The sequence below is a fragment of the Balaenoptera ricei genome, chromosome 11 (genome assembly GCF_028023285.1).
Source record: "Balaenoptera ricei isolate mBalRic1 chromosome 11, mBalRic1.hap2, whole genome shotgun sequence".
In the NCBI taxonomy this organism is placed as follows: domain Eukaryota; kingdom Metazoa; phylum Chordata; class Mammalia; order Artiodactyla; family Balaenopteridae; genus Balaenoptera; species Balaenoptera ricei.
The window spans coordinates 88,301,188-88,328,126 of NC_082649.1; the positions used below are offsets into that span (position 1 = coordinate 88,301,188).

At 46.7% G+C, this 26,939-nt stretch overlaps 1 protein-coding gene and 1 long non-coding RNA gene across 2 annotated transcripts in view; one reads left to right on the forward strand and one right to left on the reverse strand.

Moving 5' to 3' along the window:
• PROK2 (prokineticin 2) overlaps window positions 1-26,939 on the reverse strand; it is a 411,215-nt gene that overhangs the window by 270,672 nt on the left and 113,604 nt on the right. The gene's annotated exons all lie outside the window — the stretch shown is intronic.
• On the forward strand, window positions 8,010-16,448 carry LOC132374185 (uncharacterized). The gene is made up of 3 exons (XR_009505595.1): window positions 8,010-8,176; window positions 8,731-8,959; window positions 13,764-16,448. It is a non-coding gene; the product is annotated as an uncharacterized LOC132374185 (long non-coding RNA).

Below are 26,939 nucleotides of genomic sequence, written 5' to 3' on the forward strand. Positions count from 1 at the left end.
CCTCCATTTGGGGCAGTCTTGGTGAGTCAGTTAAGCAAGGTGTGTTGACCTCACCTGGCCTTCTCCATCATCCAAGCTTGACCAACCCGAATCTCCCTCCTAGGGATTTTCACCTTGAGTAAAGTGATACAAGAGCAGAAAACATTTGGGGTGGGGAGGTGTCCTTCCCTCTCTGGAAATAGGGAATAGGTATCCCCTCTCCCCTTACACTCCTCCTCCTACTCTCATCTTTTAGTGACATATGCCGGTGTTCTGTTGGATACTCTACATGCACAATCTCAACTAATCCTGGTGACAATCCCATGGGGTGAGTAGCATTACTCCCATTCTACAGACGGAAAAACTGAAAGTCTGAGAGGTTCAGAGCTAGTAATTGGTAGAGTTTACACCTCTCAGATTACGAAGCCCTGTCCTTCTTGCTAGCCCACCTTTTCAAGAGAAACAGGACTCCCCCTGGACAGCACAACGAAACGACTGAAGGTCTTTTACCTTCTTCTTCTCTCTCCATATACCTAGCAGTCTCAGTGTCCACACTGCTGTCTAATCTAGGCATGTGGGCAGTATTTCACAATCCTCCCAAATGGGCATCAGTTATTTCTGCCTTTTGGTGGTCTTTTCCCCTTCTTCTGATATCAACTCAGCTTTTCTGTGGTTCAGGAGTTAACTCAGGGCCACCTCCCCCCTCTTCCTCAAGGGATGCTGTGATATTGTGAGTTATAAAAAGAAATATATATTTGGTCCTCATCCCATTTCTGGCACAGAGCTCTAGCTAAAACCATTGGAATTTCCTAAGCGAGGAAAGGTATAAAGGTGTCTTTTGTTATGTTAATGATGTGACTTTTGGAGAGCACCTAAGGATGGTGGCTGGTTGCCAGGAGAAGCAACCATGTGATCAGAAGGCTGGAATTTTCAATACCCTCCCCTAATCCCACCTCCAGGGAAGGGAGAGGGGTTAGAGATGGAGTTCAATTGCCAGTGGCCCATGATTTAATCAATCATGTCTACGTAATGAAGTCTCCATAAAAACCCAAAAGGATAGGGTTTAAAGAACTTATGGGTCTGTTGGACACGTGGAGATTTGCAGAGAGCGGCACGCTTGGAGAGAGCATGGACTCTCCGTGCCCTTTCTCCATATTTTGCACTGTGCATCTCTTCCATCTGGCTGTTCCTGAGTTACATCCTTTTATAATAAACTGGTAATCTAGTAAGCAAACAGTTTCTCTGAGTTCTGTAAGCCACACCAGCAAATTAATCAAACTGGAGGAGGGGGTCATTGGGATCTCCAATCTGTAGCAGGTCGGGCAGAAGCACAGGTGACAACCTGAACCTGTAGGGGCAATCTTGTAAGAATGAGCCCTTAACCTGTGGAATCTGATGCTATCTCCAGGTAGACAGCATTAGAATTGAGTTGAATTGTAGGACATTCAGCTGGCGTTGGACAAATGCTTGGCAGTGTGGGAAAAAAAGCCCACACATTGGAACTGGTCCCAGAACCATAGATGCACATATGTCCAAGGATGCACCAATGTGGGTAGTTTCTAGGGCTTTTCTGCTAGAACTAAAAAGATTGAAGCACCTTTCCTGGTGGGGTGGGTAGTAGGCGGCAGACAGCTTAGCTGATAGTAGGATGTCAATGGCACTCACAGAGATGCTAATAGAAATCTGCTTAGAGACAATCTATTGAATACATATAATATGGAGGGGAAAGCCCAGGTGATAGTATTTGAACCTCTGGATCTAGCCATACATAAGCCTACACTCCTGGGCTTCGTTTTTTGCTTAAGTCAGCTTAAGTTGTGTTCCAGTGCTTGCGGCCAAAAAAACTTTTAGCCAGTGTTTCTAAACCCTTTTTTTTTTATCATCATCCCCCTAAGCAGACTTTCTAGATAATTTTTTTCTATTGCCTGTTTCCCTCACCATGAAATTTTAGTACACAGATATACTGCTTATGTACTATATGTATATCTGTGCTTTATACATAAAAAAAGATTGTTTTCACCCATTCCAAGAGCAAATCGTTGCCTGCTTGAGGGTGATATCGTCTCTGCTAAGATTGCATGGTCCTGACAAACTAAGATGGCCCTCAGAGATCCTCACCTCCTGGTATTTGTGCCTTCCCACATTTGATTAGGACTGGCCTGTGTGGACAACAGAAGATGGTGGAAGTGATGGTGTGTGATTTTCAATCTGTAATCATTTAATTTGTTAATTTGCTTTTTTTTTTTTTTCTTTCTATCAGCTTCTCTAGACTCTAACATGAAAACAGAGACGACACAGAAGCATCTCCAGAGGCAGACACTTGGTAGGATTCTCAATAAAGAGTTATGAATAAATGAATACATGAACTATCGCTTTGAGTCTTCATTTCACTAGTAGCTGTGTGACCTTGGCAAGATCACTCAACTACTCTGGGCTGTATTCCCTTTAAAGGGGATGGTGAAACCTGCTCTGACTTCTTCCTCAGGTAATCATGAGGACCAATTTCATAAAACAAGCACGAAACACCTCAAAATGCAAAGTATTACTATGTGACAATATCAACTGAGACAGCGAAAATTGTGTAAAGATTTAAACAGTGCACCGTGGCACAGGGTGCTATGTAGTCGGATACATTTTGTTGGTGCATTCTCTCCTTCTGCTTTTTCGCCCTTTTCACCCACTTCTTCCCCACGGTAATTCGGGAGGAGAGCACCCAAAGGAACGTGTGAGCAAACAAACAGTCAGCTTACTGGGCGACCTGGCCCCTAACCTCCTGTCAGCTGGCAGAGCATCCGTCTAAACGGAGAGCAACTTTCTCCCAGGAAAATTCGCATCACTCTCCACTGCTGGAGCGCTCCGTCATCATCATACTGTTCAGCTCTCGCTGCACTACGCATCCTGCTGTCAGCGACCCAACAGTCTACATGGAGAAACATCACTGGCCTTTCCCCCAAAAAGGAAGGATTTCGCTAAAGGGACTGAATTTCCTCCTGCAAAGAAAACACCCCTCAAAGAAAAACAAACTAAGCCCCCAGCCACGTCACACTGTAACCTGGCTATTAGTTAGCTGACAGAATGCCTGCTTTTCATATTTGTACCTGGAGTCAGAAATCAGTCACATCTGGTTGCCGAGTACTTTTCCACACCGTGACAATCAGGGCGTGTGTTCCTGCTGCCTTGACGGCAACAGGCACGGGAGGGTGGGGGATCAGGGCTAGCCGTCCCGCATTCTGTTCTACACTTCACATCGATCTTGCTTCTCACATTTCTCCTCTCTCCCCCTTTCATCTGTTCCCCATCCCCACAAACTGCACTTACCCAGGGCTTGGGAAGATGAGGCTATGTTCTTGATTTACTTAAAATGAACAGAAACTAAATCACCTAGATTTACTGGTTTCCCCCACTATCTGAACGTAGAGCAAACCTTTCGTAAGCCGAAATGGTTGTAAAGAAGCAATTACCTCAGGACACATCTTGCTAAAGGATGCACAAAATAAGTCAAGATAAAGCACAGATGCTCACGGATGTAGTTCAAAGCTACGGCGGCTTGATGCTGAGATGATGTTGAATGCGGTTCCTGGAAGGAACTGGGCGGTATCCATCACGCTGCCTCTATGACAGCTCGATGCCAAACCAAGGCTGAATGCTATTTTGACTGTTAGTCTTTTTTGGTTAAAGCAGAAGTCCTCTTCGGATTTCTTTCAGTTACCAAAAACAGGTACTAATGTAGGTCTTTTGTAAAAGTAGGATAAAACGAACTTTTGAAAAGTGCGGGATACCTGTGTCCCCTCTTATGCAGAGTTGAATATATCTCAATTTTGTCCCTTCCAAGGGGGTAGCATTGTCTATCTGTATGCCTATGGCATCCAAAGGAAAAAGACTGTGGCTGATTACCACCTCTTTCCAGAATGTTCTAGAGCACTGCAGTCCAACAGAACTTTCTGCAATGATCCAAAAGATCTTTCTCTGTGCTGTTCAATATGGTGGCCACTAGCTACACACGGCAAATGAGCACTTGAAATGTGGCCGGTGTGTCCGAGGAGCTGAATTTTTAACTTCATTTTAATCGAAATAGCCACACGTGGTTAGTGGCCAAAGTATCAGACAGTGTGATTCTAGAACCATGCCTTTCAAACCTTAAGGCAGACAGGAATCAACCTTATTAAAATGCAGATTCTGACTCAGTAGATCTGGGGCGGGGCCTGAGAGTCTGCGTTTCTAACAGCCTCCCAGGGACGCTGATGGTGCTGGCCCCTGGTCCACTCTGTAACGAGGGGCTGTGATTCTCAAACCTGACAGCTTCTTGGGCTCCTCTGGAGAGCTTTAAAAATTACTGATGCCTGGGTCTGACCTCTAGAGATTCTGACATAATTGGTCAGGGTGTGGCCTGGTCATGGAGACGTTTAAAAGCCTCCCCTGGGGATTCTAGTGGACAGCCAAGGTTGGAGGCGCCACACTGCACTGCAAATGACCTACTTAATGCTTTTTAAAATAACCATCATCCCAGAGAACAGAGCGCTAGCTTCAGAATAATCTCTGAAGGTATCTTCTTGGTACAGGGCCAAACCTTTAGGGAGTTTGGACTGATTTTGCCCATCCAGACTAGAAATGGTGGAAACGCGTTTTTGACAGTCAATCCAACCAGAGTAGGTGCGGCTGCAGAGAGCCAAGTGGGGTGGGGAGCGCAGAGCTGGGAGATCTGTGAGAATCCCCGTAGGAGATAACCAGCCTGTATCTGCCTGCTCCTGCCTGGCCCCCAGTGGGGAGTCTATGCCACTCCAAGTCCCCACAGGTGCTGGCCGATCCTTCCTTTCCTACTAAAGACTGAAAGACAGGGGTTAAGGCCACAGGCTCTGCAGTCAGAGTACTGCAGTTTAATTCTAATTCTGACGTTCATTAAGTCTGTGATTTGAACAAGTTCTCTCAACTACCTGGGCCTCGATTTCCTCATCTATGAAATGGGAATAAGTATAGTATCTTCCTCCCAGAGTTGTACAAAGCTTGCTATGGTTCCCAGCACTTCTGAGCTGCTCTAAGTTTCAGTTGTTATTATTACTTCATAACATCTCTCTCCCATCCCCTGTCCTGTGCTTGAATTTCACTGAACACCTTCTAGCTCTTAAAGCCCATCATGCTCTCATTCACCACAGGGCTTTTGCACATGCCAGTGTTTCCTGCATGGAATTATTTGCTTCTCCTTCAGGCCTAGTTAATGCCTTCTCATCTTTCTTAGATCAGCCTGACTCTCACTTCCCCTGAGAAGCCTTGTGTCTAGTCTTTCTCAGCTCCATGCTTATTAGTACCTGGTTTGGTTCATTCATTTAATAAACATTGTTTGAGCACCTACTATGTACCATGTACTGTTCTCAGCTCTGAAAATACTGCAGAGAACAAAAAAGACTTTAAAAAAAAAAGAAGAAGGGGCTTCCCTGGTGGCACAGTGGTTGAGAATCTGCCTGCCAATGCAGGGGACACGGGTTCGAGCCCTGGTTTGGGAAGATCCCACATGCCGTGGAGCAACTAGGCCCGTGAGCCACAATTACTGAGCCTGTGCGTCTGGAGCCTGTGCTCTGCAAGAAGAGAGGCCGCGACAGTGAGAGGCCCACGCACCGCAATGAAGAGTGGCCCCCGCTTGCCGCAACTAGAGAAAGCCCTCGCACAGAAACGAAGACCCAACACTGCCATAAATAAATAAATAAATAAATAAAAATTAAAAAAAAAAAAAGCAGAAGAAAATTCTTATTCTCATAAACCTTACGTTCTGGGATAGATGGGCCCCACAAAAAGGAAACAAAAGAAAAGAGAGAGAAGGGATATGGGTGGCCATAGACGTCCTCCATGAAGAGTGATGATTGCAAAAAAAATAAATAAATGGAGGCGGTATGGAGCAAGCCATGTAAACATTTGAGGGAAAAGCATTCCAGGCAGAGGGAACAGCAAGTGCCAAGGAAAAACTGCAATGTCACATTTCTGTGAATCACCAATTAATCTCTAATGCTCAACATAGATTATAAACCCCATGGCGTGGGGTGGGAATCACACCTTTTTGTTCTCAGCACCCAGCTACTTGGCACGCAGTGGGCACTCACTTAATATGTGTTGACTGAATGCACTCGAGGGGTTTTCCAGAGGTTCTGGAGAATGTGTATGTTGGGGGCTGGGGGTGGAAAAGTAGCTGTGTGTTCCCTGAAAAATCTGCTGCCAGCCTCACTAGCTCTCACCTGTTGAAAATAACTGTCGGGAGAAAAATCTCCTGAAATGGAGCATTATTCCTTCCTTTTTCACATTTCCTTTAAATGATCTTCCTTCTGCCCAGCCAGAGGGATCCATCACCCTGGAGAGGACTAGGGGCAGGAATGCAGAGAGGGAAAAAGAGCTGATGTTCTGATTTTAATTCCCGAAATAGGCACTTGAAGCCCATTTCCAAGAATTCAATAGTCATGAAAGGCAACGCTTCTGACGTACAAAACCGGTGTTTGTGAAAGGAAAACATTTAATAGGTTTATAGAAAGGTTTTTTTTTTTTCTTCCTCCAAATCAAAAGGCAAAGCTGTGAAGGAGGAGTACATAAATTTATCTACATGAAATAGATTCAAAAGCAAGCTGTAGGGGGACCGAGAGTGGCTGGGAGGGAGGAGGGATGGAAGAGCTGGAGAAGGTGTGGTCAATGGGGAAGGTAAGGCTTTCAGCATCAGGGGTGGCCTGGTCCATTGTGTCCATCAGAATCCCCGCAGAGCGCTCAATCAAAGGCCCTTTGGCCAGGAGACAATTATCAGAGGTGTGAATGGGGTGAAAAGAGCCAGTAAGGAAAGTAGAGACACCCAGAGAATAGCAACGCCAGAATCCTCGGGCTGAAGGGGCAGGGGGCAGTGTTTCTGATCCCAGGGAGAGATGGTACCCAAGAAGAGCTGCCTGAAGCCAGAGCTACTGCCTGAGCCCCGCTGCGGAGGCAGGAAGGAGCAGGGCAGAAACTACCCCACCTTCCTCTCCTCCCACCCTCCCAGCTCCTGCTGGTACCTCTGCTTGGCCCAAGCACCTGCTGTCTACAGGTGCTTTGGGGTGCCCCGCACCACGTCCCTGGGCTCTCTGCCGAGTTCAGCCACGGTGAAGCCCCTCATAAGCTCAGACTCCTGCTGATGGCATCCCTCCTTCGGCGCACCCACTTTCTGTTCAGGGCATCTCCGAAGGTGGGGAACCCTCTCAGCCAGTGTATAAGTGAAGCCCAGGAATGGGGGCAGTTTGAGCCCTCACAGGCAGTTCTGGGAGCTGATGGACAGAGGCCACCCAATGGACCATTCCCAGGGGGCATCTTTGACCCTTCTCAGAGGTCCCAGCAGGGTCTCTGGCTTTGACAACACACTCTTATATTGACTTTCCCTCCTTCCCGGCCCCCTTACTCCAGAGCTCTGCCACTGGCTGGGTTCTCTGGAAGTGGACCCTGAGACGGAACCTGCGGTGTTGGGTTTTATTAGGGAATCAACACCTATGAAAGGAAGGGGGCGGAAGCAGGCTTGGACAGAAGGATAAGCTAAGATGTGATTGGCACAGGATTGGCAAAGCCTTGCGCTGCCTGGGAGGAGCCTGGAACAAGTCCTGGGTGTCCCCTGTGGGGCTGAATGGTCCACCTTGCTCAGGCTCCAGATGTGGGTACACAGGAGGATGCCAGTAGCCCCGGGAAGGGCAGGCATGAGCTCAGATGACACGGTGGAGCTCTCTCTGCAGCTGGGGCAGACCCTGAAGGTGCTGACAGCAGGGCAATCAGTCCTTCCTTGAAGGAGGATCTGAAGGGGCATCTCCATGTCCACCACAACCTCCGAGAAACCAGCAGCGCTCAAGTCCTGACCTGAGGCTCTGCTTCTGGGGAAGCCCAAACAAAGATAGTGCGTGAGGCACTGCCGGGGTCCGGGTCCCAGGGCACTGAGTCAGGGGTGCAGCGGGGAGGAGAGGAGAGAAGGGCAGAGACTAGCATGTCCCTCCCACAGGCGTGGCTCACAGCCAGTCTGGGAAGCCGTGGACAAGCCCAGTGAGCCTCAGGCTGCCCTCCTCTTGGACTGAGTTCTTCCACTCAAACACTGCCGTCCTGTGTCAAGACAAACCTGTGTGGACACTCAGAGGACCCTGGGAGGGGCAGTCTTCCTGCCCTTCCTCAAGAGGAGCAAAACAGAACCCTCAGAGATCACCTTTTAACTGCCACCTGAGTAAGTGAAATCTACTTTCCTTTGGGGATGGTTCAATTTAAATCTTTTACAATATTACATAAAGAAAGCATCGTTTAGTGAGAGCTTCCTATGACCTCTGGCACCACCCTTGGCATTTATGATGATTATTTCATTTAACAGAGGAGGAAAATGTGACTCAGAGAGGTTAAGTAACCTACCCAAAGTCACACAGCCAAAAAATGACAGAGCCAAGATTAAGAGACATACTGACTGAAGCAAATTCCATGTGTTTGACATTGTAAGGCACAGTCCCAGTGAGTTCTCTGTACACACATTCCCCCCTTCACATGCCCTGGGGCAGAGCAGTAGGCTGGGCTGGTGGGTTTTCCCGTTCATCTGGGATGCCCAAATCAAGCCGGACTTCCAGCAGCTTCTCACGCACTACCTGCCCATCTTCAATCACACTGTTAACAACCCTTGCCTTGTTCATCACTGCTTTTCCTTCTCTTGCCTCCTCTAATTTCTCTCCGTATCCTTTATGATGAGCCACTGTATAGAGGGTGATTTACAGCCTCTGCTCTCATCTGCCTAAGGTTTCAAAAAAGTACAGAAGAATTAAATCGGATGGAGCACTTCAGGAACCTGTCTCCAGCTTCAGCCCCTCTCTTTACCCAGCGATGCATCACGCTGCGTTCTAATGGCTTTGCAACGGGCACCTTAATCTGCCATCAAACTGACTCTGGAAGCGCCCCTCGCCAGTCACCTTGGCTACTGGTCTGCTTGCTGACCCATGGCACCAGTGTAGTGCCCATCCTGAGCTTGGTGAGGGTCCTAGGAGGGAGGGTTTCCCGTCTTGTGGGGTCACAAACTCAAATGCTGATGAGGACCTAAAAGGTAATACAGGTGAGTGAAGCTGGTGGGTGGGGACTCTGGTGACCTGTATAAAAGAGCAGCCTCAGCTCAGCTCCCCCTGATTGTTTACTTGCAGGGATTTGGGCCCAGATCTTTCCATGTCTCAACACAAGCCAGGAATGCAGAATTTTATGTATCATCTCCCCCTTTTAAAAATGTCAGCATCTATTTTAAAACATTTTTTAAACACCAGGCAGGCCAAATAAAACATGTCAGCTGGCAGCTTTGGTCCCCACTGTGAACTCCGTCTCAGAGAGACCCAGAGACTCCCGCTGTGTCCTTCCTGGCCCCAGAGATTCCCTACAGCTCTGCTCAGCATGGATAAGAAAATAAGAAATCGGTCACTCCACTATTCAATTAGCAGCCGCTGCACATTCCTTTCCTCTCCCTGCTGGAGGAAAAGAAAACAAACAGGAAAATCCAGGCTTGTTTTGATTTGGATCAAACTGGGGATGTTACCACCTATTTGAGGCGCTCTGGGGCTTGCCTTCTGGAGACCAGCGCAGGCCCCTGCCTCAGCCCGAGCTCCTCTTACATCTGGGTCCTGAGCGCCAAACCACAGCTGCCACAAGCCAGGGATACTTCCCCAGTAGGCCCTGCAGGGAAAGGGGCCCTGCGCAGGGGTTGGAAACCAGGGAGACTGAGCCTGGGGGCGTGGCCGGGCTCAGGGGTGCGTTGTCATGGTGACCTGCAACTTCCAGAACCACTGCTCCAGTTGGAGACCACTTCTATGGGGCTGGGCGGTGGGCGGGGTGGGGGAGAGGTTCTTTCTCCTGTTGAGTCTTGTCAACATCACGGCTACCTATTCCCCTAAAGTCCTGCAAAGGTGCCATTCTTGAGAGGCAGCACAGAATGGGAACGCTGGAGGCAAACTTCCTGCGTTTCGACTTCAGCCATCCACGCAGTACCTGAGTGAGCTTGGGCAGGATGCTTAACATCTCTGCACCTCAGTTTTCTTATCTGTAAAATGGAGATAATAGTCAAACTGACCTTGAAGTTGAGGATTCAATGAACTTACGTAGTGCATCTCTAGTAGCTCCTGGCACATAGTAAGTACTATGTATAAAGTATAATAATCTATTATATAACACATTATATATTGTTATTACACTTTTTGGAGAATCTGCTATCCCCTTTGCTCTAGAAATGGAGAGTCATTAATCTATTGGGTCTCCCATAAGATAGGGATAAGCTCGCTGCAGAATGCCAGACCTTCCACCTTTGGTATCACTCCCTCCCTTCCATCTCCTCTGTTGAAATTCTACCCAATGTTTAAAACCCACCCCTGATACCCCTTCCTCCTCCACGCCAGAGACAATTATCTTTACCCTACACTCAACTCACTTCCTACTTTACTGGCACGTACAGGCAGACCTCAGAGATACTGCAGATTTAGTTCCAGACCACCGAGATTAAGCAAATATTGCAGTAAGTCACACGAATTTTTGGTTTCCCAGTACGTATAAAAGCTATGTTTACACTATCCTGTAGTCTATTAAGTGTACAATTAACATCTAAAAAAATGCACATACCTTAATTAAAAAATACTACATTGCAAAAAAAAAAAGCTCACTATCCTCTGACAACCCAGGGTTGCCACAAACCTTCAATTTGTTAAAAAACAAAAAAACAAAAAAAACAAAAAACCGCAGTATCTGCGAAGCACAATAAAGCAAAGCGCAAGAAAACAAGGTCTGCCTGTAGAGAAGCGTGCTTATCACAGTTTTCCTTGGACCACAGCTGCGTGTGACTATGTCTTATCTCCCTGGAGACAGTGACCTCATCTTCTTCTTTATATCTACCATAGCACCAAGTCTTCAATATAATAGGTGTTAAGTCAATATTTGCTAAAGATATGTTAACTTAGTAAAGGCATTAGATTCCCTGAAATAACCAGGGAGATTCAGCCAGAGGAAGTCTAAGGTTTGAGAGCAAAGAGATCTCAGATTAGACGAAGACTCAGCCAAAGAAATTTTAGGAGCTATCAACTGGTTTTTTTTTTTTTTAAGTAGCATTTACTGAACGCCTGCTGTATGCCAGATGCTGTTCTTAACGATTTACACAGACTATTTCTGGAACCTTCCCAACTCTCTTGTGAGATGTGTTCTACTTTTATCATCTCACTCTTCCCGGTGAAGGATGCTGAGGTTCCAGTGACAGGAGTGATGTGCCCAGGCACCTACGGCTGCCCCACAGCAGAGCAGGGATGTGAACCAGGGAGCTTCGCGCCTATGGAAGCAGACCCTGAGTCAAATATCTGCGTGCAACTAGTCCGTTCGGGAGGTGGTCCCAGAGAGCTCTGGAAGGGAATGGGGAAGAGAAACAGAAAAAAGGGAGACCAATAGAGTAAGGAGGCTATCTCTGTGCGTAACTGAGCCTTTGGTGGAGGCTGCTCTTGGGGCGTCCCACCACCCCTGCACGTCCGGCCTGGCCTGTGTGTGGGCTCAGTGTACTCTTGTGGCCAGAGGAAGCCCCAGAGAGGTGTGTGCGTCCAGCAGTGGTGAGTGTCACGGAGATGTGTGGGAGCCAACACCCTTGACACCAGGATGGGCTGATTCCAGAGTGGTTCCTCTTCCCAGCAGGCTCAGGTCAGCTCTGCCTACACTGCCTGATGCTCTTGTCGGGGCAGGAGACCCCTCCTTGAGGGGCATTTCAACCCATTTTGAGTGATGAGTTCCGCCATCTTGGTGTCCTACTTTAGACTTCTTGAAACATACACACACACACATCACAAAAATAAATCTGTAGAAGGAAAGATTTCCACTTGGGGAGAGGAAAGCAAAGCTTGAAGGGGTTTGAGAACCTAGCTGAGCATCGCGTGGATAGCTCATGACAGAGCAGTGGCCAGATGTTAGCCCTTCACACCCACAGAATAAGAAATGAGTTTTGTTTTATTTTTATTTGTGTGTTTATTGGGGTGAAAACAGTTGGCCTGTTGACGTGCCTGATGAATAGTAGAAATGAGCTCTCATTGGTGAAGTTAAGTGAAAGTTTGGTGAAATTCAAGACTCAGGGACTGGCTGAGATCTTTTAGAGATGCGCCACATAGATGTAAAAGTATAGACACTTTCCTAATTGTGTGGTGGTTCTCACGGTACCGTGGGCACAGAGAAGCATTGGGCCCATTTCACGTCTTCTCCTGCCTTTCCGGGAAGCCGTCTGGCAGGTCACATGGGCCAGAAGTGAAGAACGCAGGTTTGGGAAACATACAGGCCTGGGTCCAAATCCTGATTTGGCTGGCTGTGAGGACCTCAAAGAGAATTATTAAATCTCTCTGAGGTGGGTTTTTTCACTAATAAAAAGGATATAAACGGTAGTATCTACCCCTTAGGGGTGCTGTGGACGTTAAATAAGTACATTTGTGCAGCGGCTGGCATGGTGCCTGGCTGCAAATGGATGGGAGACAATGTGGTTGAGGGACCGCTCCCAGGTTCTCGCACAGGATATACATATGGAGCTGCCACTGAAGAAGTGTGAGATGCTGACGGTCAGCCCTGCCCTGCACAAGTTTGTTTACAAGTTCTAAAGGCGCTCTTGATCACACCTAAGAAGGTTTATCAACTTCTAAATTATTAACAAGTGAGCAGCAAAACAATTCATGGGACCGATTTTGCTGCCACCACTCCTTGGCATGAAAGGGATCATTCATGGGAGCATGTAGTGATTTCTGCCTAGTGATTTTTCTCAGGGTAAAGTTGACAGACCTCCCCATACCTTATTCATGCAACACGAGGTCCATCTCTAAAAGATTTAAGATTCACTATACACGATCCATGTATGGTGAATTCCTTTCATTGCATCAGAGGGAGCACATTTCTAATATTTATGTGGCTGGTCAAAGGTCAATATTTACACACACACAACACACACATTTCTGACATTATGGAAGCTAATTAGCAAAGCTCTGGTTGTTACTCAAGAGGTGGGAAACCAAAGAACTTGTAGCAGCTCCCCTAGAGTGGGCCTCTCTGGCCTCCCCTGGACCACGCATCCTTGATTGGGCTGCTCTCAGCAATACTGGCCTAGATTCAGCAAACTCATAATATTGCATTAGATAAGCTGAAGGATTTTAAAGAAAATTGGAGACATCGTAAACCTGGAATATAGTTAGCACTCAATGACTGATAGCAACTGGTAGCTTTTAGTATTTGTACTGGGAAAGGGCACATCTCTACCTCTACTTGACCTCTTGGTCAGCTCGGACCCTCCAGCATGATCTAGTTTCAAGAGGAAAAGGTCAAATTGGTGAAAAACTAAGAGACTGTATCACCCACCCAGTTGGCACTTGCGAAGGCTAAGACCAAGGAGGTTTGCATTTCCTAAGCTGCCTGGTTAGGAATAAGGAGGCGGGGAGGGGTTCAGGGGTGCTGTATTCAGCTCCCAGCATCCCAGCACTGAGGGCCCCTGGGCCGGGAGAGCTGCCCGCAGACAGTCCTCAGCTGTCAGTGTCCTAAAGGGATTGTCTGGGCTGAAGAAGAGAGATGCCTCCTCAACAAGGCCTCACCCACTTCCACGGGGGCTGCATCCAATGACGGACTGACACGGGGGTGTAAAGTCCTGACCTTGCACTCCCACCCCAGCTCAGATGACTGTGAAGGCTGCTCCCAGCAGAGAATTCTGTGGAGAGTTGGCTGAGGCCTCCCTTATGACTGTACTGCAGCCCCACTTCTCCCTCTGCCCAATTCACTTCCTTCCCCTCCCTTCCCTTCCACAGACGCTGCCTCCTGCCTACCAAGATCCATCTCAAAGCCTGCTTCCTGGGAAACCGAACGTGCAGAAGGAAAACAGGGAAACATCGAGCTGCAGCACAACTTATGCCGATCAGAAGTCAATCTAGGGCCCACGGAGGGTCAGGGATCCTGATGGTCTTCATGGCAATGCCAGGAAAAGCCTGAAGCCAGGCCCCCAAGGATCAGCGCACAGAGGGAGGGATTTCCACATTTCCAAGCTTCTTCCAGTTAATAGCTGGGGGATGCCAGACTCAAACCTCAAGCCAGCTTGCCCGTGGAGCCTCTCCCTTGTCAGATTTCTTTTCAAATGTCTTTCAAGAAACTAGTGCACAGGAACAAACGAATGGGGCTTAATTGCCAATGGATTCTTGATGCTAGGAGGAAAGGAGGGTACTGTAGAGCCTTGCAGACCATTGGTTCCAGCCTGTGGCTGTCAGATGAGGAAACCAAGGCCTAGAAAGGGGTGGAGACAAGTCCAAGATCTAAATGGTGGTGGCGTTGGGACAGAACTCCAGATCTCCCAGCTCCATCCTGAGTTTCTAATTTACCCAACTCCACTGTGAGGGAGGCAGACAGAGGAGAGTGGAGAAAAGGGAGAGGGGTAGAGCCAAGACTTTCACTCCAAATCCCACTGACCTGGGCCAAAGGCCTCCTCAATACTATAACAATGGCAACTTTTACTGAGCACCTACTAAGTGGCAGGAGTCCTATTAAGCACTGTGGCTCATTTAAACCATTATCTCATTGAAGTCTCACAACAACCCAATAAAGGTGGGTATTATTATTATACCTACCTTATAGGACAGGAATCAGACTCAGAGAGGTGAAGTCATTTTCTCAGAGATATCCAGCCTAAGGGCGGCTGAGTCCGGCCTGAACACCAGCTCAATTTCACTTTAGCATTCCCTCTCTTGCTTAGTGTAATTTACAGTCCCCTGGTCTCTTCCCAGATCCTTGGAGACTCTAGTTTCTTTCCTTGGTTTTTTACTCCTCCTCTCCCTTTCAAACTACAAGAAGAGGGAAGTTATCCATCCTGTAAGTGAATGCTTAGGACCACGGCAGCCTGGAAGGATGGGAAGCATTCGAGATCGGAGGTTCCTGAATTCAAACCCTAACTCTGTCACTTGCTAGTTCTGTCCCCCGTCGGAGCCTCTAGCTCCTCATTGGTGAAATGATAAATAGAAAACCCATGATTATAAACCCTTCTATCTTGCCAAAGCAAAACACTTGGCCCTTTATTAGAGGTCCTGTAGGCCCTTCTATTCCAATAAGTCCTCACCCATGGAGTTAGGAGCAAGGATGATCTCAGGGCAAATAATTACTGGAGCAGGAGGCACAGTGAAGAAGGAGGCAAACAGTTGATATTCAAAATATTCAACCTACCAGTGGCCAATGGCCTTCCTTGGTGCTCAGTCTCCCCATCTGCACAATGGGAATGAAGGCAACAGAATACTTCTCCTACGGTTGTTGTGAGCCTTGAATGAAAATAACACCTGGGAAGTGCCAAGCCCCTTGCCTGGTACATCACAAATGATCAACAAATGGTACTATTATTATTGTCATCTCAGGGCCAGTGGCTTACAAGTCCTGAGAGTCACTCTTGGACCATGCCAAGAAGCAAAAACACCAGCTATAACCCAGACTAGGGGTTCTCAAACATCAGTGGGCACGAGAGTCAATTGCAGGCAGAGCCAGGTTCATGGGTGTACGTCCTGTGCAGTCACACAGGACCCCATGCTTAGAAGACTCCAGCTGTGGTTCAATGCTGTGCTGTCACCATCTCGAAATTCTAAATAATTTCTGAACAAGGGCCCTGTGTTTTCATTTGGCACTGGGCCCCATGAATTACACAGGCCAGCCTTGTCTGGAGAACTTATTAAAACACAGATAACTGGGCCCACCTCAAGGATTTCTGATTCAGTAGATTTGGGAGGTAGTCCACCACACCCCACCAATCTGCATTTCTGACAAGTTCCCAGATCGTGCTGGTGCTACTGGTCTGTGGACCACATTTTGAGAACCACTGACTGAGACAGTGGCTGTGAACCCCGATTATACATTAGAATCGCCAGGAAAGTACCTGGGCTCCACCTTCACCTGACTGAATGGAATTGTTATGAGTGCATTCCTAGCTTCAGTATTTTTGAAAGGCTCACCAGGTAATTCTAATGTACACCCAGCAGCGAGAACCACCGGGTTAGAGCAGAGAATCCTGAACTTCCCTCAGGAAAAGAAACCCCTGTAGGCATGAGTCACCCACACGAACACCCAGGCGCCATCCTAAACCCAGTGCTGTGCGGAATGTCTAGAGAAGGGTCAAGGAGGCTGTATGTTCAATAAGCACTTGAGATGATCCTTAGCCTGGGACAATGTGGGAAAACCTGTTTAGAGCAGCATTTCTCAATCTTTAATGAGCACAGGAAACACTTGGGAACTTGTTACGCAGCAGATTCCAATTTAGTCGACCTAGGATGGGCCCAGGAATTTATACTTCTCCCCAGCTCCCTGGGAATACTACTGCTTCTGGTCCAGGGACCATACTTGGGGTAACCCAGGTCTAGGCTAAAGAAACAGGAAGGTAATGGGGTGGCTTAAAATTTGGTGAAGCAATCTCCAATTGTCCAGGACAAGAAGAAGATGGGAAAAAGGTGATGCATCCCAGCTTCGGTTGGTGCATAAAGTCTTTACTTGATAAACCACATGTGAGAGATCATTCTCCAAGTGGGGTCTGAAAAGCCACCCCAGGACGCTCTGCTCTTTCTACAGATGAGGACTACAGTGAGTCAGGGTTTAAGAACCACCCAGAGGAGTTCTTCAGTTCAACCCATCAGAACCTGGGCCAGCTCTCCTCTCTAAGTCTCCATCCTCTCAGTGGCAAGGTTGCCAACATGCCCATTCATCTATTTCGTGGCTGCTTCTGGACATCAGAACACAAAAAGGCCTTTTGATAGCAAAATTCCATACCAACTAGTGTTCCTGTTATTTCTGTACAGTGACAGGTTCTTAGATAATATCTTCTCAACTTTCCAACATCTTCCTGGGGAAACGGACCAAGATGTGGCATACTTCCTGCCCTGGAAGGCCTTTCCCCTCAATCAATTCTCACATCTTTAATGAGCTCCCCAGGAACTTATCAGCTGGTGGGACTGAAAATACAGCCAGGAAAGAGGCAGTGAGGATGAATGGTGAGTGGGCAGTACAGAGACCGGGTTCTTAAGAGAACTCTCCAGGATATGGAAACCGAGAAGGGTTTCCCAGGAGTGGCTGGAGAGGAGAGCATCCAGGTAAAGGGTATGGGAACCATGGACAGGTAAACTGTATGTAAGGGTCAGCAAAGATGCAGGCTGGTAGGAAGTGGTGTTGGAACAGATCATCTCAGGTTCTCTTAGAGCTACAAGGCCCCTAGACCAGCTCACCCCTGTAGGGAAACTAAGGCTCTGAATGAAGAAATGTGTTGATTAAGCATATTTCAGCTGCAGGGAACAGAAAGAACAGTCCCAAGGAAGGCTGAAGCACAGCCTAAGCTGGGGATGATTTTTTGGCAATTGAAATGACAAGCGCCTAGCCCACCTGTAGGCAGAACAGTCACCGGCAAACCTCCCTCGCCAGAGCGCTGCCATAAATTAATCTTTAATTTCCACCACTGGGCCTGTGGCGCAGCTAATCACGACCACTAATTGCTATCACAAGCTTCTCCCTTCTCTTTTTTATGTTTCCATATTAGCCTGTTTAGTATGCTTTGTGTCTGTTTATTTTATAGCCGGAAATACTTTTAATAGCCTAGTGAATTGAAAATGGACTTTACTACCATCTGACTTTACCGGAGTTTTACAACCATTCAATTAATGGTATCAGTAATCTTCCTTCATAATTAGACAGTTAGTAGCTTTGTCAGGCACTGCTGTTAACTAAATTAGTACTCAGCATCCAGCTAATCGTATTTTGGGGGGCTGCAAATGGGAAACTCACAAGCTTGGGGGCTGCCAGGATGGAATGCCACGACAAGCTGGCTGTAAATACTGCCTGCAAGTATATGGTTTATTATGGTGATAACGGGCAATTCTAGCTTACATAAATCTGAGCATTCCTGCTGACAGAGGAGAAATGGCTTTCCTCGGTTGCTAGGAAATAGAGTTAGTTCCTGGGTCTCACACGCTTCACTGCCTTCTCCTGGCAGCTGATGGATTCTCTACATGAGGGGATCGCAGCCGTTAGCCACCCCAGTGCGAAGGTGGGGAGCGGTCAAATCCAATTCCCCTGGCGTGCACACTCAAGTGGGTCTACTCCACACAAGATGATGCCGGGGAGATAGAGCTGCGTGTAAAAGGTAAGCGAAGGCTGAAGCTAGACCACGCGGCAAGGATGATCTGAAGGCCGATTTTTGATGTCTGAAAACAATCCCAATTTCATATGCCCAAGAATTTCTGCCAACTGTCATACTTTGAAAGGAGACAGATTGTTTAAGCGTAAGAGAAACTGGCAACGGGGAACACATCACCCAAGTGGTCCTATTTCCATATCGACAGCAATTCAATCCCCCAAATAGATTGCAGTATTTAATAAAAACTTAAGCTCCTTTAAAAAAATAAAGAAGTGTTCCCTGTTAGAAACAGTTCAACAACTCAAATAATTTCCTGTAATTGAAAAATTTCATCATGCAGGCACCTTTGCAGGAAACTTCAGTAAATTACCCAACTAGATTTCTGACACTCTCCTGAATGTCCAGAGAGTGGATTACAAACACTGACAAACACTATAATTCCACTTTTAAAATCTGTGTAACTGTCAGCTTTCCAAAACTTCTGAATTCTGACAAAACTTGAAATGCGATTGAGTCGTAGGTTCTTGAGATATCAAGAGGCCCCCACTAGAGATTTGAAAAACAGGGTCTTGTGGCAACAGGGAAAAGCAAAAAGATCTATTTGAGCTCAAGCCGAGAGATGGTTTAACCAGCTTTAATCAGGAGTGCAGTTTTGTAGAAGAAGGAAAATGAGACCTGAACTATGACACTGCCACTGTCCACTACCAGCTGTGTGACCGTAGGCAACTTGCTTAACCTCTCTGTTTCCTCCCTCATAAAATGGGGATAGTAGTATTTCTTCATAGAATTATTGTGAGGATTGAAGGATATAATGTAATGTAAAGCACTTGCTGCAGGGTAGGTCTGCAGTAAATAACAGCATTTTCTCCTTCTTTTCTCATCCCTGAAAATGTCCTAAGCAGACTCCACTCCTCCCGCATTCAGTTCAACAGATGGCAAACTCTGCAGAAGACCCCGAAATAAAGCCTTATTCTCAAGGCATTTTCCATCTACTGGACTTTTTACCTCCCCAAAAATCTCTTCACTGGGGGAGGAGAGTTCTTCTCTCAAATCTGCCTGAGTCTATGCAACTTCTATCACGTGGACCTCCTTAACACATCCTTTGAAAGGATACATACAATGCGACTAAAGTAAACATAAAAGCAGAAAAGATTCAGGGGTTGAGGAGACTTAGAAGACAGTGATTTAAATTGTGAGCAGCTTGCTGGCATTTATCTAGTTCTCGCAAAACAAGAATCATACTGGTGGGCACGACCGTTTCTATCACTGGAAGACGGTTCCCTAACAGTTAAGGAAGAAAGGACTCTCCCATCCTTAGGACAACAAAACAGCCTGCTCATGTGTAAGAAACTAAGAGAAGGACAGGGATGTACTAGTGGGGGGGGGGGGGGGGAGTGGCCTGGGAGGTAGCCTGGAGAGGTGGGTGGGAACCAGAGTGCAAAGGGATTTGTAAATCACCTGAAAGGGGTTTGACTTCATCCTCAGTGGAATGGAAAAGCATTAAGGGCTGTGAGGTGTGTGATCCACATGGTCAGAAGAGGTGAGAACATGACAGAGTGGAATGCAAGGACTAAGTTGGGCAAAGGGACCAGACCAAAGACTGTGGACAGGACAGAGACGTGCCAGTGTCTCCTTCATAAGGTGCCTGCTGTGTGGGGTAGAGGTGGCAGCTGAAGGCACCCCGACAAGGGCCGACGGCTTAGGACTGGGAGTGAGCAGCCTGGAAAACCCTGATGGGTACTCGGCTGCATCAGGCTAAACTGAGGAATGAGGCTGTATACGTGTAATTTATGTACCTCCTTGAACCCTGGGCTTACAAATAAATTTAGCTCCTGGCCAACAGCCTGAGCACATGTGCTGGGCTGGAGGGCTGCCACGGAGGACAACCAGAGTGGAAATTGAGAACAGATGACATCCTGCATGAGCGCTCGTTGGAGAAAAGCCACCACCCACCACCAGCACTATCACCTTTGCTCTCCATCTCCAGATCCAGCCCGCCCGACCCTGGGGAGCTGGGAGCAGGCAGAGCTTGGTTTCCGAAACTCACAAGTTACTCTGTCTTCTTCCAAGGTCACATTGACAAACTGTGTGAACTTGGGCAAATTAATCTCTGAAGCCTTCGTTTCCTCACTGTAAAATGGAAATGATAAAACTATCTACCTTATAAGGATTAAATAGCCTAATATATATATATAAAACACTTAGAATATAGCCTGACACTTAGGAAGCACTTGTTCACAGTTAGCTGCTATTATTATTACTATCACAGTGACCTAATAAAGGCAGACCGCAGAGACACTGCAGGTTCGGTTCCAGACCACTGCAATAAAGCAAATGTCACAATAAAGCAAGTCACACGAATTTTTTGCTTTCCCAGTGCACACAAAAGTTATGTTTCTACTATACGGTAGTCCACTCAGTGTGCAATAGCATTATGTCTAAAAAATGTACATATCTTAAAAGACTTTATTGCTAAAAAAATACGAACCATAATCTCAGCCTTCATAGAGCCATAATCTTTTCACAATAATAACATCAAAGACCACAGATCATGGTAACAGATATAATAATAATAATGCAAAAGTCTGAAACACTGCAAGAATTACCAATACGTCACACAGAGACACAAAATGAGAAAATGCAGCTGGAAAAAATGGCATACACTTGCTTGACACAAGGTTGCCACAAACCACAATCTGTAAAAAAAAAAAAAAAAAAAAGCAATATCTGTGAAGCACCATAAAGCAAAGTGCAATAAAACGAGGTCTGCTCTACAGCATTTGGACACGTTCATTCTACGATTCTCCAGGGGGAGGGATAAATTCCGAGGTTGGGATTAACATATGCACACTACTATATATAAAATACATAATCAGCAAGGACCTACCATATAGCACAGGGAACTGTACTCAATATTTTGTAATAACCTCTAAGGGAAAAGAATCTGAAAAAGAATATACATATATATACATGTATGTATTACTGAATCATTGTGCTGTACACCTGAAGCTAATATATTGTAAATCAACTATACTTCAGTAAAAATAAACAAAACCCCATCATTCAGTGCCCACCTTCTGTGGGTTAGATGAGAGGGATACAAAGGTAAATAACCACAAGCTCTGTAATCCAAGAGTTCCTCAATATTTACATTTTAAACTGGAGCTTTAAATAATTCAATATTTACATTTTAAACTGGAGCTCTGAATAATTCAATATCCCAAAATGGTGGAGAAATTTGAGAATTTCCTTGGTAAAGCCACAGTGTGTTGTGTATCAGGAAACTTTTAGACAGGCAATTGTTGTTTTTTTGTCCCCTGAATGCCATGAATTTCACTTTATCCTCCCAGCAACCCAAAGAGGTAGGGACTATTACTGCTGCCCCTGTTTTACAGACCAAAAAAAAAGAATGTCGTTCTTAGTTACATAACTAATAGTTACACAACTAATCAGGACAGAGGTGGGATTTGAACCGCTTATCTAACTACAGAGCTCAATCTCCAAACGACCATGTGCTATACGGTCTCTTAGGGTAATAAGATGCAGATGCCTAGGTAAGTAGAAGCTGGTATAAGTTGCAGCAAGACTAATCAAGGAAGGCATTTTTGAGAGTAGGGACCAAGACAAATGGGAGCGGGTCAGCCAGGGAAAACGGTGACACTCTCCATAAGTTTAACATATTCTGTCTGGAGGCAAGAAGTCAATTAAATAACTTCTCAACATGCAGTACTGATTGCACACCCATTGGACACACGCTATCCTGCTTCTCCAGGCCCTGGAGCTGGGAGGATACTTACTACCGACCTTGGATTAGTCCTGGAAACCCTACAGCACAAGGAAACCTTCTCACCAAACACCAAAGGAATGAAATGCTCTCCCCTCCACCTCCCTGGGCAGCTCTGACCGCTGGGCAGCTGCCTTCACAGGCCAACGATTAGACTGGTAGTGAAGCAAGGTGATTAAAAGCTTAGACCCTAGGGGTGCCGGATGGCTGCACTTGGGAGCAGTACCATCTTGCCCCAGGGGATGTTTGGAAATTTGTGGAGGTCGTTCTGGTTGCCCCAGGGACTGGGAGGCCCCATTGGCATTTAGTGGGCAGGGGTCAGGGTTACTAAACACCCTGAAATGCATGTCTCGCCCAGAGAACTGTCCCGTCCCAAATACCCTTAGCAACTCTGTTAAGAGACTAATGGCAGACATTTCCGGGTTCCAAACCCTCTGTAGCCACTACCCGTGGCCACGTGGCTGTGTTGAGCAGACAGAGCTGCGCTCTGGTTGTAGAGGTGGGGGTGATGACACGTAGCCACCTGCTCCCAGACTCATTCTCCAGTTAGAGTGAGATCAACTTTCCCTCTGTCTTCATCTGCTCAGGCTGCCATAACAAAATACTACAGATTGAGAGGCTTAAACAAAAGGTGATTTTCTCATAGTTCTAGAAGCTAGAAAGCCCAAGATCAAGGTTCTGGCTGATTTGGTTCCTGGTGAGGTCTCTCTTCCTATCTTGTGGATGGCTGTCATCTCTCTGTGTGCTTACATGACCTCTTCTTTGTGCAAGTGCAGAGGGAGGGCAAGTAAGCTGTGTGTCTTCTTATAAGGGCACTAATCCTATCACGAGGATCCCACCCTCATGTCCTTTTCTAAACCTAATTACCTCCCAAAGGCTGCATCTCCAAATACCATCACATTGAGGGTTAGAGCTTCAACATATAAACGGGGACAGGAGCAAAATTCCGTCCAGCCATCATAGAGAGGTACTTCTTTTTTTTTTTTTAAATATAAATTTATTTATTTATTTATTTTTGGCTGCGCTGGGTCTTCGTTGCTGTGCGCAGGCTTTCTCTAGTTGCGGCGCGCAGCGGGCTTCTCATTGCAGGGGCTTCTCCTTGTTGCGGAGCACGGCTGTAGAGCGCAAGCTCAGTAGTTGTGGCACACGGGATTAGTTGCTCCTCCGTGGCATGTGCGATCTTCCCGGGCCAGGGCTCGAACCCGTGTCCCCTGCATTGGCAGGCAGATTCTCAACCACTGCGCCACCAGGGAAGCCTGAGAGGTACTTCTTACCCTACTGTTAGGGATTCATATACATAACATTTTTAAAAGTATATATTGTGTTAGTCCAGGTCCTCTGAGGAGTAGATGGCAAAATGGGATTAAATATGCAGGCTTTTATTATGGAAAACACTCATGAGGGAAAATAGGGAAGGAGGTGGGAAAGGCTGGGAGAGCCATCAGACCACAATGCCAGTCTGACCCCGAGTGAAGAACAGAGGGATGGAGGGTAGAAAAAAGCATCCCAGAACGTGTGCTAAGGAAATTTCAGCAGGGCTTAGTGCCACAGCCATCAAAGGAGTTTGCATCTCTTAGAAATGGGTCTACCCCAGTATCCCTGCTTGGTCACTGGCTGGGAGCAGCCTGTGGGAAGCGTGGCTTTGGTGCAAATGTAAGGATAGAGCTCAGAATTCAGGAGTTGGGAATCACTGGCCAGTTACCATCCCTATTTCCAGAGGGCACGCTCATGGCCACTACATACATTATTAAAGAATTCCCCCACATTGAGAGAATTAAGATGCTCTGCGACGTCCTTCTGAGGCTCAGACCACTAAGAAAGCCTGTCTGGGGCTCAAATAAGAGCACATCCATGAAATCCAGACTTAAAAAAAAAAAAAAAAAAAGCACAACCAGAGCCAGTGGGATTCAGGATCCAGGCACCATGGAAATTTATGGCATTAATGGTCCTGTAACAGAGGATTCTGCTCTGTGGAGGAAAGGCAGGCTGTGAGAAAAGCCCTCCTTGGATGCGAGGGCTCTCCCCTGTCCCCTGCAAGTGACAAAGCTGAGCACACTCTAAGTATGGCAAGAATCCCAATCCCCTATGTTTTTGTTTTGTTTGAACTAGCACTTCTTGGACCGGTGTACATTTGAAAGTAAATCTGATCAGTTTAATCTCAGCACGATTAAAAGTGATTAAATGCTCATATTCTGGAAGCCACTTCCAAAATCCCTGCAGCCTTTTTGTGCATTCCCTAAGAAAAAAAGTTGCCATCATTTACTAAAGGTTAAGTAGGGCGTATTCAAGAAAGGGCACAAATGAACCTATCTATGAAACAGAAACAGAATCACAGACGTAGAGAACAGACCGGGGGTTGCCAAGGGGGAGGGGGTCGGGGGAGGGATGGAGTGGGAGGTTGGGGGTTGCAGATGTGGGCTTTTACATGTGGGATGGATAAGCAGCAAGGTCCTACTGTACAGCACAGGGAACTGTGTTCAATATCCTACGATAAACCATAATGGAAAAGAATATATATAAAAACAGAATGTATAAATATTGATACATATATATATCTGAATCACTCTGCTATATAGCAGTTAATTAACACAGCATTGTAAATCAACTATACTTCAATAAAAAAATTTAAAAGATAATGAAAAAAAGAAAGGAGTGCTTTGGAATTGTTCCATTAGGAAGTTGGTGCTGCCTGCTTACAGAGCACGTCTCATCCACAAACCTGCCGGGACGTCCCCATAACTGCTAGAGTCTAGACCAGGGCTTGGCAAACTACAGCCCCTGGACCAAATACAGATGCTGCCTGGTTTTATAAGTCAAGTTTTATTGGAACACAACCACACCCACTTGTTAATTCTTGTCTGTGGCTGTTTTCACTCGACAACAGCGGAGTGGAGCAGCTGCAACAGAGGCTGTGTGATAAACACAAAGCTTCAAATGCATCTTATCTGGTTCTTTACGAATAACTTTGCTGACGCTGGTCTAGATTATTTCCAAAAGGCAACTGGAGGGGAAAGAGAGAATACAGGCGAGACTGGGAGGAGAAAACAGTATATACTTGGAAGATGACTTAGCCTCCACAGCAATCCAATGAGGTTGGCATGAAACATGAGCAAACAGGCATAGAGAGCTTGGATGACTTGCTCAAGGTCATACAGTCATTAAATCATGGAGCTGGGATTTGAACTCAGGTCTGACTCCGAAGTCCAAGCTTTTCAACGTTTTCCCACTTGTAGAAGCCATGTGTCACCAAGGGGCAACTTCAATATGACTTCGCACCCCAGTCAAAGAAAAGTACTCTTTAATATGGAAGTTTTCTGAAGACTATGTAGATTTTGAACGAAGGCACCTTGAGCCTAAGAAAAGCCATGTGCTTGCTGTACGAACAAGGCTCTCAGACGACTCCATCAGTGCTGCAATCTGGTCACATCCACACCATGGGGAAATGGTGGAAAGGCAACTACTCAAGACTGTGTCCCCTGTAACAGGGCCATTTGTAAAAAAACATGATAAAGTGGGTAAAGTTTGCCTTAAACGGCCTTGTCTTTCCTTTCAAAGGTTCCCACGAATGACTTCATATTCCTGGGCCTCAGGTGCCTCACCTTTAAAATGGGGATAATTAAAGCTCCTCAGGTTGTTCCGTTCTGAAGATCAAATGAGATAATCAACATAAAGCCTTGCTCACCTTCTGGGACATAGTAGGTATTCAATAAATGTTACCTCCTTCGGTTCTGAGCTGCCCCAGGCAATGCCTGCCTGGACTTGCTTTTTATCAAAAACTTCCCAAATTTAGTCTATTATCCTCTGCAGTCAGACTTACTGGTCTCAGGCTCCATTCCCTCCAATCTTTGATCTGCTTTAAACAAATTATTTCTAGGGGGAGGGGGTGTGGGGAGGTAGATGAATATATAGTTATTGTTTCTGAAGACACTGAATAAGATATATGTGCCTCAAAGTTCCACTAGTTCTTCAAATTCAAAATGTGCCAAAGATTATTCATACTCCTCCCCCTCAACCTGTTGTCTCCAACTCCCCCACCCTCGCCTTGTACAAGTGCCTAGTGATACCGCCACTGGCCTGGGCTTGACCCTGGACGTGGCCCTTGGCTCCGGCCTCTCGCTAGTGCACTGCGTTCACCCCCTCCCCAAGCCCTGCCACTGCTCTGCCTCTGCCCCTGTTCCCATCACTAGGACTCTCCTGGTCCATTTCCTAAGTAGTCTCCTGCCTCTAATGTCCTCCTCTCTTCAAGTGACCCGACCCAGAGCCGTCGGAACGAACTCTGGCTGGGTCAGTGCCGGCACAAAACCTCCTGTGGCCCTCCAGGGTCAAAGTCCACACACTTGGGCTTAGCCCCCAGGGTTACCGTGACTGGCGCAGCTCTCCTGGCCAGTATAATTCCCAGTCATTACCCTGACTATGCTCAAGGGCAGCCTTTAAATATGTGATGACCAGCCACAGATGCTGACTGACATTAACCCTTTCGTTTCTGGTTTAGGGGAAGGTCTGGTGGAGCACTGGCTCTCCACCTACCAATAGGGCACATTTCCACGCCTGATGACTACCTGACCTCCCTGTGGCCAAACATCTTTTACCATTCTCCTAACACGCCCTTTACATTCCTCTCTGCTCCTTCACGGACCATCTTAATTGCTACTTTCCCCACACAGTGCCATACGGCAGTCACCTTTCTCTGTTTTTCTGAATTTCCATAGCATTTCCCTAACATGCCTCTGATGGGACACAGCACTTTCTCCTCACTTTATAGGCACCGGCATACATGTGCTATATCCCCCGCTAAGATGGTAACTTAGGTTTGCAAACTGACAACCCACAGACTTCACTCAGCTTGCAGAAACTTGCTAAACCCAAAAGTTCTTTTTTTTTTTTTTTTTTTTTTTTTTCAGTGAGAGATTTCAGATTTCAAAACTCTGCCTTTCTGGCTTCTCGTGGAGCAGGGGCAAGCCGGGCCACACAGGGCTTGTCTACTATAGTAGCTATGATCGCTAGGTCCATGCAGCAGCCACTCCTGCGAGGGGATGGAATTCTCTGTTTCTTCTC